The following is a 16039-nucleotide window of genomic DNA, read 5'->3' as shown; positions in this document are numbered from 1 at the left end:
AGAGAGTTGTGACTCTTCAGCCTGGAGAAGAGATGGCTGAGGGGAGGTGGCAGGGGGTCTTATCTTTGTGGAGGTGTAAGTGAGGGTGTAAAGAGGATGGCACCAGACTCAGTGGTGCCCAGTGACAGGACAAGAGGCAATGGGCACAGACTGAAGCACAAGAAGTTCTGTCTGAGCATGAGAAAAGCTTCTCTACTGTGAGGGTGACAGAGCCCTGGAACAGGCTGCCCAGAGAGGTTGTGCAGTCTCCTTCTCTGGAGATCTTCAAAACCCACCTGGATGCCACCCTGTGCTGTGTGCTCTAGGTGTCCCTGTGTGTGCAGGGGGATTGGACTAGATGATCTCTAGAGGTCCCTTCCAACCTCAACTGTTTTGTGAAGGGTCTCATTCTTTACCTTCCCCACCCTCCTCTCTCCTGTTTTCAAAGCCGCAACATGACATCATATGTGTTTAGATATCAGTTCATTATATTAGTGTGGAGTCTCTCAAATACAGATTTATTATTTGTACAAAATGTGAGCTGCTCTGGCTTCTCACGGAGGTGGTTCAGCCGTCTTAAGTTTTGCAGTGAGAGGTTCAATTTATTGAAGCAACTGTTTAAACCATCTAATGGTGTAGTGCATTTAGCCTGATACGCCATTTGTCTTGTTCTTAATGAATCTTTGATCAGTTTATACCTAGTTCACAAGCTGGTTGTGTTTTACTGTCCACAGGAGGCAGGAGGGGAGAAAAGCGTAAGGACTTAATTTAAAAAGGTCAAAATGGTAAACAAATTTAAAAGGGTCAATGTACTTCAGAGTGTAAAACAATGTCAGATCATGGAAAGATTGCCTTGATCCTAATTCTCTGCCTCACATAAAGGTGTCGGTGCTTCTTATGCTTTCCTGATGCTAACAAAGCAAGACAAGAGCTGACTTGTGAGACTGGGTTCTGCTGTTATAGGCTCCCTCCCTTTCCAGCAGAGTATTTCAGCATGTCACAGTATATAAATAGCCCTTAGAGAGCAACAGCACACAGTTGGGCTGCTTGCTATGTGCACAGCAGAGCCAATTAGAAGTGATGAGTCTATTTGGTGGCTTTGATTTGGCAAGATATATTTGTTTGTCTTTTTTTTTTTCTTCTTTTTCTTTTGTGTTTTTTTTTCCTCACCCGTGTGCTGCAGAACACGTGTCGTCCACATGAAAGGCAAGGACTTTAATATCAGAAAATCAGAAATTGCTGGTAGTGTGCCTTAAAAAATTTGCTTTTAGTTGACATTTTGGGGCCCGATAGAACAATCTTGTTGAACTAAATATCTATAGTACTTGGCCTTGAAATGTCTATAAGTCTGTGTGGGTTTTGTCTGTGGCTGAGTTGTTTGCTTTTTTTCATAAAAGCAGTTTTCACCAAAAAAGAGCTCCCGAATCTTTTGTGCATTTAGTTAGCTCTGTAGTCACAAGCATGTTGAAATGTTTTTGGCCAGCAGACAAATCCCATGCTGATTCTGAGGCAAGGTCAATTAAAATAAACATTTTTGCTTTCTAGGGAAGCTTTTGCTTCAGAAGTGAAACAAATTATGTTCTATGCCAAAGTATAAATAAACTCAGAGTACTGACAGCTTTCATTTAGGAACAAGTAACTCATAGAATCAAGTAGAAATGTATGGTTTATGTGTAATTCTTACATTATTGCAGCTCTACAACTAGTGTTGGTAGTCCCATTAGCTTAATTACTCTTGATTTCAGAGAATCTACTTATGTATAGAAGTCTCTATTAGGGTAAAGCAGGCCTAAATCAAAGAACTCAAACAAGAATTAAAAGCCATAAAAAGGAAAATTGCAGTTGATACTTTTTACGTACACAGGTGCACTAGCTTTTTGCAAAGGGTACTTACAGCTTAACCCGCAGTGCTGGCTTTTGCAGGATGCTGTCCTAAGTTTGCTGCTTTGCTGTGCAGTCCTTGGGTTTAGGTTGGAATGCCATGCTTTATCTTGAGCCCGTCGTGCCAAAAGAGTTCCTCCTGCTTTGGCTTTGTAAGGCCATTAGTAAAAGCGCCCAAGACAAGTTAGCTAGTATTGCAAAACGGTTTCAGTGAGAGTCACAAAACTGGGCAATTGTACCAATGCTGTGATTTCAAAACAGGGAAGTCTCTCCACATAGGGAGGATGGCAATTTCAAGGCGCAAAATATAATTTCTTTACAATAATCTATATTTTCTCTATTTTCCTGTCTTTTCTTACCCACGTATGTTTAACTATTGCTATATTTACTTGGCTTGGCTGCTGATGAACCAACCAGCTCATCCCTGTTGGAGTATCAATAGTGATAAAATAACGAGTTGCTTTCTGTCACTATAACTCATATCCCATATATTAAAAAAGTACTGTTTCTACCTTTTTTGTTGTTGTTTTGGGTTTTTTTTTTTTTTTGAAAAATAGAATTGATCTAGCACCAAAGTGTGCCAGCAGACTGTGGCAAGAGAATGATCACAGTGGGGTATTTGAGGACAGGTTTCCTCTTGGGCGGTACGAGTGCAAAGAGCCTCCTTGCCCAGGGACTCAGTTTGCAGCCTGTCAGCTAGCAGGACAGGGCAGGTAAAGGCCAGATGTGAGCTGCTCCCCTAGAAGAGGGATGTGATCTGCCTCTACAGCAGTACTGGTGGAACAAAAACCCTAACAGAGCAAATAGATCACTCGGAAGTCTCTCATATGTGGACAGGAAAGCAGGGGTTTTGTCTTGACTAGTGATTATGCATAGCCTTTCTTCCTTCTCCACACCCCCATAACTGAAGCTGCGTCTGTATATAAGCATGGTGGTATAAAATTCATTTGTAACTTAGGGGCATCTCCTGGGCATTTGGTAAGATGAATGCATGTGCTAGTTAGTAGAAAGAAGGACGGAGAAAAAGTCAGGCCATCAGTATGTGATATACATCAATATACATCATAAAGCATGCTTATATGTTTTGCAGTATGATGATACTTTTGATTCTATGAAGAGGCAGCTGCTCGTAATCTTATCAGTAGGTTTTTCTTTAAATCTCGTTTCCTGATTTATTATATCCATCTCCTATTGTCTTGACTGTCTTTTGTTACTCTCAGTCTGCAAAGTAGTGCTCCATTGCTTAACCTAATCTAAGGAACAGAGAAATTCATTTACGTTTTCAGTCCTGAAAGCAAGCACCTTTGCCTTGGATCAGTGCTCAGATGGAAATAGAAGTCCAAATAATGTTAAGAGGACTGGAGTTTTTCATATATCTTGTGACATATAAATTGGAATGCAGCTCCAGAAAAGCTTGTCAGAATACAGTATCATCTTGGACTCAGCCTTAAAAATTTCAAATGTATCTCTTTTTTTCTTTTTCACTTTTTTTTTTTTTTTTTGAAAAGTGAGGCCCTGAGACAGCAACTCGGCTTCCAAAATCTTGCCTTCCTCTCTAAAGCTATCATAAAGATCATGTGCACATGATGTGAGGTGTCATATGCGTGCAGGCAGATGCACTGAGCCCAGTGCTCATAGGGCTTACTGGGTGGTATTGGCCCTCGTTACTCTGTATTTGTTCTAGGCCCATCCTCTGCAGAAGAATAGCTAAAAGGCTGGCTACCTGCAGCCACAAATTTCTGTAGTCGTGCCAAGGAGCAAGCGTGAATTATATTCTCCCGAGTTCCTTGTAGTTACAATTAAATATGTGTTAGTACTCAAGGAAGCCACCTGAAAATCCTTAGATAGTTTCTGTGTAGTCTGTGGTATTATAGCCACTTCTGTGGCCACAAAACGATATATCCATTGATCATACATTTTCTCTTATTGCAGGCTTGTGAGCTGTTGAATAAACTGGTAATCTTCTGTAGGAAGGGAAAAGGGAGCACAGAAAAGGTCTGCTTTGGATGGATGGATGTTTACTGAGGGTATGAGGGTATATGGTTGCCCGTGGTGTGTATGTGTTGCTATAAAATAAAATTACATCATCATAAAAAAAATTGAGGATATTGGGGGTGGGGGGAAATAAATCCAATTTTTAGATTTTTCTTTCCTTACAAATTAAGGATGAATTTATGTATAAAGATTTCTGGAAACTCATGATTCTTTTAGAGGTCATGATCATAAAGACAGGAACACTCTACTGTGCTGTGAAGAGCCTCAGAGCACAGATCTCTGTAATGGTCCATCTCGTATACCAATCGAACAGACACAAATCTGCCAAAGGCAAGCGAAACTTTGAGGAGAAAATGGGACGCTTTAGGTTTGCATGGCATTATCAGTATAATTAGATGGAATGCAGTGAATGTTTAAACAGCACACAGCGTTGTGACTATTTTTTCTCCCGAAAGAAAGGAGGTCATTTAAGGACTTGACACATAAAGATGTTTAAACTAGCTTTGAATAGGTGTTATTTTTGAGTTAACTTTTAAAAAACACTAAAGCTGTTACCGGGCTGTCTGATCACTGCATTTGGAGTATAAGAGAATATTAATAGAAATTGTATTAGAGTAATAGTGGGTGAGAAAAGAATGTGACATCCATTTAATTACAGAGTACCTTAATAAGAGAGTAAAGGGAAGAAGATTCTTAAATCCCTAAACTCTTTCTGTTAAAATGTAATAACAGATCTTTTCTTTGAGTGCATCAGTTCAGTCAGGAGAACCACTAGAGCCAAGAGGTTACTCTTCAGTGTCCTCTCCATCATGGATCTTACACCTCCTCTTTTAGTCTTGGCTGTTTTTCCTACTTTTTCTTCTCTTATCTCTACAAAATAATTCTTTACTGTCCATCTTAGCTGTCTTTTAAAAGTTCTCCTGTCAGTAAATATTGCATGCCGCTCAAAATAACTAGAAAAAAAAAGTTTGTTGCCTGTAATAGATGCACATACCTTATCAACATAAATGGATAATATGGAATTCTAATTAGTTGTATAATCTGAATAATTACTATGAACCCTTTGTTCCAGACCATCCTTTCTGTTGCCACTGCTGAGTTTAATTCATTGGTAGTTTTGTCTGAAAACAGACAGACTTGGGATGGATGCTCCAGTGCTTTGTATCTTACAGTTTTTTATAGCAAGACTAACATGCTTCACAGCTATTTTGCACAAGTTTATACAGCTAGACAAGATAACCAAGAAACATGTCATCTGTCTTGAAACTCCAGGCACAGCTATGGCAGTGTGTGTACCTAGTTAATGAGGCAAAATGTATGGTTCATAAAATAGTGTCCTATTTGTGAACTTTGCACAGGATGTACGGGTGATGTAATGCCTTATCGAGATGAAAATGAAAAATGTCTAATGCCATTTTGTAATAGAAGTTTCTAAAAGTGCAAGACATGAACAAAATTATCTTGAGCCATTTCCATTCAAGCTCACAGATCAGGCTGATTACCATCTGACCTCCTAATTGTAGCTGATGTGCACAAGACTCTGACAGCACACGTAGCTATCTGAAGTTCTGGAGTCAAATTTATTTTTGTTTGTAGAGTTTTTTTAGATACTGTAAAGTTTTGACATGAGTGCTTTTTTTCCAAGATGGTCACTGAAATGAAAATGGTAGGTCACAGTGCTGCTTCTGTTTTTACTTCTGTAGCTACAGCTACCTTTTGATACTGGTGGACTTTTGTGCAAGTAGCAGAACATTCACTGTTTTTATCATAGTATTTGAGGCAAAACTCTGTGAAGGTAAGCTGTAAAGGAGGAAATGTCAGTGGATGTCTTTTTGAAAAGTATATTGAATTGTGCAAATCTATATAATAAATCTGTATACCAATCTAATGTTATTTATTGACAGGAGTCAATTAGAATTGGTTGATAGGAGGCATTCTAAGAGAGCAGTCTGAAAAGCAGTGTGACATTCCTGAGCTTCAGGAGAGCAGACTTCAGCCTGTTCCAGAACCTGCTTGGAGCAATCCCATGGGATATGGCCCTGGAAGGAAGTGGAGTCCAGGAGAGCAGGCTGATATTTAATGATTCCCTTCTCCAATCTCAAGAATAGTCCATTCTCACAAGCAGGAAATCAAACAAAGGCACCAAACAAATAAGGATGATATTCAAATATAAAAAGAAAATGTACAAGGTGTGAAAGCAGTGACAGGTGATGCAGGAGAATATAGTGACAAGCTTAGGAAATTTAAAGCTCACTTAGAGTTGTTGCCTTTCAAGTCCTTTGCCAGTATGAAGAAAGTCTTCTATAAGTACATAAGCACTTCAAGGAAAGCTAGCGAAGATGTGGGTCTGTTGTTTACTGGGTCATGCAACCTGGTGACAAAGGACACAGAAAAGGCATAGGCTCTGGGTGTTACCTTCACCTCAGTAAGAGGTGATCCTGATGGGATGAGAAGGGAAGTCTGGAACAATGAGGACACCTCCTCGATAGAGGATGGTCAGTTTAAGGAAAACTTAAAGAAACTAGGCAGAGTCTAGTTTCAAACATAGGGAGGAATAATGCTATGCATCAGTACAGGCTAGAGGCCAAATAGTGGGAGAGTAGCTTTGAAGAGAGAGATGTGGAGCTCCTATTGGACAGCAAGCAGGGCACAAACCAGCAATGCATCCCCATGACAAAGAATGTTATCCTGGGCTACACTGAGCAAAGTGTTGCTAGCAAGCTGAGGGAGGCGATTCTCCTGCTCTGCCGAGACCAGGCAACGCTACGGATGGAGTTCTAGACTGCCAGTGTGAGAGATGTGGAGCTATTGGAGTGATCCCAGTAGAGGCTGCCAGGACAATTAAGGGCCCAGAGCGTCTCTTGTGTGAGAAAACCCTGAGAGAGCTGGGATTGCTCAGCCTGGAGAAGAGTAGAGGTGATCTTCTGAAAGTTTATAAATATTTGATGGGAGGATGTAAGATTCTTTTAAGTGGTGCATAGAAATTAAAACCCAGGAAGTTCCACCTGAGGTCTTTTTAAAGAACTTAAGATATCTGCAAAGGAAACAAATGTTGGGTGCTGTAATTTCTAATGACCAAGGTCACAGTCTTGTTGGCTTTGTCCCATACTTGAAAGGATGAAGGAGTCACAAACTGTGGAATAAGAATTGTGCACTTTCTCTAGATGCACAAATGCAAAATGTTGCAGTGCAGATCAATGTCTGGATCTTTGCCTTTTGGAGACCAAAACTATAAAACATCATTACAATTATTATGCTACCATTTGGGGACTCTTTAGCCTTCCTTCCCTTCCCCCTCCCCTCCAATGTGACAAAAATAAATGCATTATTGATCATGAAAATAGTTACTGGGTGAATGCTGCTACTGATATGGGCATCCCAATAGGACTAGACCATCTCCTTAATGAGTCTGTATGCTTGCAGAAATACACATTTGTGTGTGTGCAAGACCACTTGTTCTGTGTTTCCACATTGTGGAGGAATATATCACTCTCCTAAAGGTTGCCCTTTGATTTCCTAACCTTCAAAAGATAATATTACTGGTCTGTTCCTTTTTCTTCTCATACCTCAACCTGTATTTGAAAATACAATGTGAAAATACAATGCATAGGGCAAAGCTGAGGAAAAGATGGTGTGGGGGAGAATCTTACTCAGATGACTGCGTTACACTTTTGCCATGAGATACGTAGATTGCAAAATACAGCTTACTATGCCCACAGAGTTGCAGGCACAAGATAAACACAAATGTCAGTCCCTTTACGAACAGTCTTTTTCTGGAACACAATTTTTAACTTAATTGATCTTTATATATAATCATTCATCTGTATAATACATATGGATAGATATCTTTACAGGCGAGAGTATGGTTGTGATTTAAAAATAACAACAGCAGGGATATGAATCAGATGAATTACTCTGAGAATCCTTCTCTTTGTGAAGTCTTATGCAAACCAACTCTTCACAAATTTTTTTTTTCCATCTGTGAAACGGTGTTCACGCTCATCTTTGAGCAATTTTAATCTGGGTTTAAGAATCATTTTCTGGAAGCAGTGTTATTAATTAGATCAATGCAAGATTTTTCCTGGACATAATGGAAGCTATATAGGCCATACAGGTGTCACTGGATTATCATGTGCTTTGGCTACATGAGAAACAGAAAAACTTAGTTTCTTTGAGTTTTCAGTTACTTCACAGCCTCAGTAAAACCGCAAAAACTCAGGTTTTCCAAACAGTAATCCAGATAGGAATGCAAACAAAGCAATCACCATTGAGTGTATTTTCCTTCATCCTCAACTTTAATGCATGAGATAAATGACTCTACCTTGTGAATTATCCTATTGGGAAGGAGAAAGTAGTGATTTCCCCTACACACACACACACAAAACTGCTGCTATAGGCATTTTCAAGGATACTACCAGACAAGAGCACATAGAAGAGGATATTTGGGATCATGAATATGAAAGCTAGTGCTAATAATAATATTATGACAATTAAAGACCATAAACCACATCTTTCTGAGAGGAATTGGACTGGATGACTATTGAATGACCTATAGAGAAGCAGTAGCATTGATAACTTAAATATACCAAAATACTTCACTATGGTAAACGGCCTGCTGATATTGCTGTTTGCAAGCTTTAAGATGGCTTTTCAATGTGCAACACTTTTTTTTTTTTTTAATCTGTCTACCCCTGCTGACACTGTCTCATCACATTGCTTACTCAGATCCAGGTGTTTCTTGAAAGTAGGTTTAAGTGCCAATAATGAAGCACCTCAGAGGTTCCATGTCTCAACACAGATGTATGCATTTTTCAAGCTTGAAATCTCTCATGTGCTCAAACTCAGAAATAATTTATCAAGGAAAATAGCTTCCTTTACCTAATATTAGGTCCTTTCTCCTTGGCTTTGTAAAATCTTTGGTTTCCTTCCTGAAGGAAAGATGCTGTTTTCTATGCATTATAGTACCTTAGGTAAGAGCTGCAAATCAGAGAAGCTTTTATTCTCATTATGCTATAGAGAAAAGGACTGTGAAATAATAAATCCCTTAGTGAAGCAGACTAGAAGATTTTCATCTCGAGATGCGCTGGAGTGCCTTTAATTGGCAGAGAGCTGTAGTGTCAAGATCCTTTGGTGTGAGTTGATCCTGAATACTTAAGGGGAGTTAGTGAATCCTGAGGGTGTCAGTCCTGAGATCTGTGGGATGGAGCATGACCTGCACAGGCAATACCAATATGAAATGCTAATGGCGAGAACATTTTCTGACCTTTGATATCCTTGGAAAATAGACTGTTACTTTTATATATAGTGTGTGTGTGTGCATACACATAATAAGCAAAGACTGAGTTGGACATGATATTGTGCTTTGTTGCATGAAAAGGATTATGTTTTGTTTGTTTTTCTTTCACCAGATGTGTTTGCTAACAAAAGTATCGTTCACGATATTTCTTATCCTGAGAGATTAATGTATAATGGCAACAGCATGTAATATCACCTATAGATGAGTAAATAAGAGCAGATTAGTATTCAAAATAGGAAGCATTCTCCGAAAGCAGCATGCTAATTAATGGAATGCAGTAGATGGGCTCTGTAGAAGTGTGAGTTTTTCCACACTTCAGGAAAGGGCTCCTGAAGTACCTAGTTTGTAAGTGCTTAATATTGCTGGGAAAGGGATTGGAATTTCCTGTAATATCACAGTATCAGTTTCTGAAAGGTGATACTTCTGTTGGTTTCTGTTAGTTTTACCAGCATGGTTCACTTAAGGATATTGGACGATATGGAAACATATCTTTTAATTCAAGTCCCTGGTTAAAAAAGATCATCCCTCAACAGGTTATTGCAAAGGTTGTGTGATGCTGCAATGTTTTCTGGAATGAACCATGGTGAGACTTCTGCAAGCAACAAGTGAAAGTACTAGAAGGAAAAACAATGTGCAATTGCAGAGAAAGGTCATTACATAAAATAATTTCCTTTAGATATGCTCTCTCTTCCTGTGCATTTGTTTTCACAAATGGTCTGACACCCACAGCTAAGCTCTTGTGCAGAGAAATGCTGTTTAACTCTCCTTCCCCCCACCCCCGCAAAAGATCTTTACAAAGAGAAGGTGATTCCTAAGTACTTTGTTATGATGATGCTTTTTTAACTCCTAGCAACATTTTTTTTTAAAAAAAAAAGGCTATCTGTGTCTTCTATCATCCTCTCACTTATCTATGTGTGTATAGCAGTAGCTCCTGAGGACCGCGATGATGGAGTAGGGTCATGCTACAATAGATGAAGTGGGTAATACTAGCATTTAAACAGTAAAGGACAGTTTGCCTACCTAGGGAGGTTTCGTCAACTCAGTTCATGCAGGGAAAGCAGTTCCCTGGAGGAGTGGAATGCAAACTGTAGTCCTCTAAGAGGGATGGGTTTTTTTCTTTATTTGTTTGTTTTGGTGGGAAGGAGGTTGTGTTTTTCCTAGAGCACCCAGTTCTCAAGGTTGTTCACTTGAGACAGAATTTATGCTATTGCTGCCAATCATGCAGGAGAAGAGTTATTGCAATTAGGACGATCTTACTGCAACTTGTCAAAGACCTCCCAACGCATCATGGGGCGAAGGAGCTCAGGTTGCTCAGGGGACCATCTCACAAACAACCTGGAGCGGTTAAGCCTGCTTTCATCTTCATATTTATCTTTCCTCTATAAACTAACCATATGTGCAAGTATCTTTGTCCTTTCATGAAGTTAGCATCTGTAAAATAAATGTACATTATAGGGTTAATTATGGGTCGAGTGTGCCATGCAGTATGTTCCCTGCAGCTGATACCTATAGGATGTCAAATACTTTGGATTGAATTCACTCTGGATTCAAATGCAGACTTATCCAGCTGCACCTTTCATAGTCTGTGGGGAAGCTGGCAGAGCTGCAGACACAGAGCTAATAAGGGCAATCAGCCCTCTTTCTGTATAAAGATGGGGCAATATCTGTCTCTAAACATAGTGCATATTTAGGCTCCAAAACTCCTCTCAGCTGGAATTGTTTGATAAGGACAGGTGTTGCTGGGGTAGAGTCTGACAGTAGTTCCCTTGAACCACCTATACACCCAAAAAGACCATGCCTAATGTCCTTATGTAGGATAAGGTTCAGTTCAGATTTTTTTTTTCTAATTAATCATAAAAATGCCTACTGACTTTAAAAATGATGTGCTTCAGTAAGGGAGGCATTAGTATGTCATTCAGAATTTATTCATATTTTATGGAGCATTTAAGAATCCTTCAGAAGGAATTGTATTATGCACATATAATATTGGTTACATATAAGACTGCTTGATTATACAGTGAACAAATAAAAAGGGCAATTTTATCCTTTATTGCCTTTTTTCTCCATTTTCACTTTGTTGTCTAGAATAAAATTAATAATAATACTATTTCTAGCATGTCTGATTGTCTGCTGAAATAATAAATCAAGCTTCCAAGACACAAGTGTGATTTTAAAAATACATAAACATTAATGAGCTTCATTTTTTCTCAGCTTTGCTTTTTTGTTTCTCACTTTGATAGCATATCAAACCGCTCTTAATAAATCAGTTAGCCAAGCTGAATTGTATACTGCATGTAGAACAGTTTATACCACGCAGACACATAACTGGGTCTGGCAACTACGCTGAGATGTAGAGACTCATAAACGAAATATTTACCCAAAAAATCTGAAGTTCCAGACACAGCCAATTAGATTTCAGAAAGCAGATGAGTTTTTAAATGCAATCTTAGACTTGGAGGGAGAATCCATCAGGAGATAATTGATTCCACCAAACAGAAACAATCATGGAAAGCATTCTGCCACCAGAGGCTCCTAAGGGCTATAGAAACAGTAATAACACTGTGCTTTTCCTCATAATATTTCTGACAGATTTCTACAAGGCATCATGCTGCCTCGCTGAGCAGAAAGCCCCTCTCCCGTTACACTCCATTGTCCCACTTCTGTCCCGCTTCCTCCCAGGTGGAGAGGGCAGTGCTGTTCTTGGCGCCCCTTCCCCTGCAGCGGGGTCTGAGAGGAACCGTGGGGCTGCAACGCGGCCAGGCAGGGGGTACGACGGGGCCCTGGTCCTCTGCAGGGCAGAAGGAGCCCAAACGTGGCCTATTCCCAGCTTTACCCTGCATCTCAAATCCTGTCTCGGCTTTCCCTCCTAGTCTTCCTTGTGGCGTCAGTGGCCTGGCCTGAGCTGCGGCTGCCCACTTCCAACCACCCCCACCTTTATTTGAGCTGCAAAAATCAATTTTGCCTGTACATCTGAGGAGCCCGGAGTCACCCTGCATGCCATCCGTCATTCTGAGGTAGGAATAAGCACTGTTGTCTTCATGCCGTAGATAGAAAGTAATTCAAAATAAATTAATACATTTGGACTTCCTGCCTTTTCCGCAGGCTTGGGCACAAACTGGGCAGATACCTAGCTGCTTTGGGCTTATAATTCTTATTCCCATGTTATTTCCGAGACTGCAATGACTGGAACAGACATTTCCAATGTGCTCAAGTAAAGAGATGTAATAGAAAGGGCACATGGTTAAAGGGTTGCTATTACTCTGCTTACCCAATGGGACTAAATTAATCAAACTCCCACAAAACAGGGTTTCTGATATGTGCTTTGATTTTTCTTTCTCTCTACCTGTACAAAGGATGTGCTTACACAAGCTTAAAAGGAGTGTATGGAATAATTACTCTGGCCCGTATGTAAATAAGTCAGATGTTATCTCTTGCTGATGCTCAGCAGTTTTGCTGCTTTTTATTTTTGCTCTGCCCTCTTTTTTCATCAATGATTTTTTTTTAATTTAAAGTACTTTTATTAAAAAGTACGTTTGCTTTGTAAAAGAGGATGATTCATTATGGGAATGCGTGTGTGCATATCTAACCTCTATTCCTCTTTCAGCAAGCTTTTTTGTTAATTTATTTAGAGTTCTGCTGGAGGTTTTGTACAATCATATAATTTCATCTAGTTGCACTAAAAAATATTGTTCTCTTTTGAAAAGGTTTGTAGCCTGTATTTATTTTTTTTCTTAGTGTTTCCTGCAAGGAAAAATGAGATAGGAACTTTTTAAATCTAATTTTTCTGGATGGGTAGCAATACAAACAATGCATTCCTCTCCAGGAATGATAGGAAGGATTACCATGGCATGATAGAAAAGGGTGAGAAAACTTCTCAGAATGACACGATAGGCAAAGTGGGAGTTGCTGCTATTTTAAAACAAGTTAATCCATGAGCAGGAGAGCTGAAGAAACCTCTTTTTTTCATGTCCTGTGTGCTTGCTCTGACAACAGTAATCTCGGCCTCCACCTGCGTCTCCTATGCCATTGTCTTTCTAATCCCTGGCTTCTGCATCCCTAAATCTCCTGAATATCTCGTGCTCCCTCCTGTGTTTTCTAACTACAGGCTGGACAAGAAACAGCATGCGTCGCAGATGGTGCTGAGCTGCACGTTTGCTGAGTGGCAGCTGATAGACCAAGCAGAGCAGATGAGCACTGAGCAGATACTGCAGCCTTGTGTCCTAATTTCTATGTCTACCTTAGCAGCTGTCAGAAGTCTCTACTACCTACCTGCTTAGCCGATATAGATGAATACAGAGTCCATCCCTCCCGCAGTAAAGCTAAGGAAGTATAAACATTTCATTTGAACACTTAGAGAGTGAAACATGGGTTATGCAAATAATTTTGCTTTTACTTGTCACATATTCACATTCAGTTGTTCTGGTAGTCTTTCACTGTGCAGTCTCATGATCCATACAAACCCAAGTTGCACTGACTTGGCATCCCCAGTCCTGCCCTCCCCAGCCTTCCCTGGGAGAATGAGCCCTGGGAGTCATCCCTGTCGTCTTTGCTTTCGGTTGTGCTTATTGTGAGCGCAAATTCCCACCTATGCGGATTCCTGGGAATCCTTAACGAATTCTCGCTTTAAGGAGAAATAAGATACTGCAGTGATTTAGGTATATATAGGCCTTGGTCTTAGTCCTATAAAAATTAGATTGTGGCATTTCAGTAGTAAGGAACTAAACTCTAAAGCACCAGTGGAAAGGGATGGGTAGGGAGAGAGAGTCACCAAAAGTGAGATACTGAGTTGGTGGAACTGTTGCTAATTTAAGCCCCAGAGACCCTCTTGCTTTGAGATATAGTAAAGATAAAAATCCTATTCCTCTCCTCCTTACAGCATGTCTTTGATACGCAACACCGCAATTAACTTCCTCTACGATGTCTCTCCCTCTCCTGTTTGGTCTGCTGTCCTTTTGCTCTCAGTAGTTTTTTCTGAGCAGTCTCACTGTTGGGCTAATTTGAATATTGATAATTAGACTGTTTCTGAATTCCTCCCCTTCACCCCCTCCAAAAAAAAAAAAAAGTGTTGCTTCCAACTCAGCTGGTTCAGTGAATAGATTCTGGAGGATGTATAACGTCTTCTTTAGAGATAAAATGCTAAAGTTATAGTTATAAATAGATGTATAAAATCATTTTGGCGAATCTCAGAAGCACTGCACTCAAGGAGAGCAATGCAATTGACAAGCAATTTAAGCTGGAGTGTGAAAGGATGCAGAAATAACAAGATTTGCATGAAAAATATTGAGATCATGAGTACATCAAATTTAAACGAAAAACTCATGTGCCTCATGATTAAATCATGAGAGCTGGCATTACTGTTATAACATTCAATATCCTTGGCTTTTGAAAATAGTTTCATAATGAGGGTGGAGTGTATCTATCTGTACAGAAAATGAACATTGTTTGTATATAGCTAGCTCATTATTATGAGAATCAGGAATACAAGACTCTAAAATCTTAATACAGGTCAGAAGATCTCAGATGCCTCCAGCTATGGCTGAGCCCCTGTTGTCAGGAAGATAACCCCAAGCAAAGACAGAAACTGACCCTGTTTTCAAATCGGTCGGTCAGTCAATCAGTCAATCAATCAGCGATTAAACAGTATCGCAAAACTGTATAGAAAGAATTTCAATCAGGTAACTGATTTTCTATTTATTCCATCTTATCAGTGACAATCATTTATCTTAAGACAGAATAAAGTGTCACCCACATCAGTGGAAGTGGCAGAAGGTCTAAAGAAAGGTCATTGCAAAGAGGCCCTCTTGCATCCATCAGGCTTTACTCTTGTGTGACTTAAAACCATGTCAGCTTTCTCTCATTTTCTGTTGTTATTGTTGTGCTTTGTGATGCACCTTGTGGTCAACAGCAACAACCAGAAAAGAGCTATTTCTTGTCAAAGAGAGAATGCAGAGTTTCCACTTCTGTTGCAGTATCATAAGTATACTGGGTATCTGTAAATCTGGGTTGTACTTACTTCCATGAATTCCATGCCTTCTGCATGAATGAGAAGGTTTCAAAATCAAAGATGCTTCAGGAAAATGCATATTTCTTAAGATATTCTCTAAAGGGGAAAAAAAAAACACCTTTTGTAGGGGTAGGGAGAGCTCTGGATATCATTCTTTTTACTTTAGGGGTGCTCATCGAGATTTTTTTTCACACTAAACATTTTTTTAATAATTTAAACCCATAAAACAATGAAGACCCTCGTGACAATGAAAGGCAGTATTTGTGTAGAAGGTTTTCTTTTTAAGCTGAATTAAAAAAAAAAGAGACAGAGAATATTCTAAGTAGAATTCTACTGTCTGGAAGCTGCCCTCTCCTGAATAAGAAATATGCCACTGGGAAAGATCCACCACCTGCATCCCTAAAGAAGCAATTGATTTTTCTGCGTTTTAACTTTACAAGTTGTGCATTCTTGAGAGCTTCACCCAAACTTATTTCTGATTAAAAGAAGTTGATTTGGATGGGGCCCTTGTCCCTGGTAAGGAATGTTATTTTTTCCGTCTGTTTTGTCTTGGTGGTGTCTCTGAGGTGATGTCCCATTGCAATCAGCTTTGTTGCCCATCATGCAGTCACAGTAGCATTTCACGTAGCATCCTGTGCCTGACACCTGAATGTGCTGTGAGCATTTCTTCACGCAATATCCCATTACTGGAACGCTATCATAGGAGGGCTTTTGCCTTGCAAAATCAAAAATGCCATTAACTAGCCCAAAGGCTGCAGAATTTGGAAACACTTACTGTACGTATTGCAGCATCTTCATGCTGTAAAACAAACTCACACATCCCCCCTATAGGTTCAGCAGAAAATAACCATGGCTCCCTCCTAAAAATATCTGATTATTTCCTA

The sequence above is a fragment of the Tinamus guttatus genome, unplaced genomic scaffold (assembly GCF_059628265.1).
Source record: "Tinamus guttatus ecotype Peru unplaced genomic scaffold, ASM5962826v1 Tinamus_guttatus_pri_ptg000145l, whole genome shotgun sequence".
Lineage (NCBI taxonomy): Eukaryota > Metazoa > Chordata > Aves > Tinamiformes > Tinamidae > Tinamus > Tinamus guttatus.
This window is presented reverse-complemented; position numbering follows the sequence as displayed.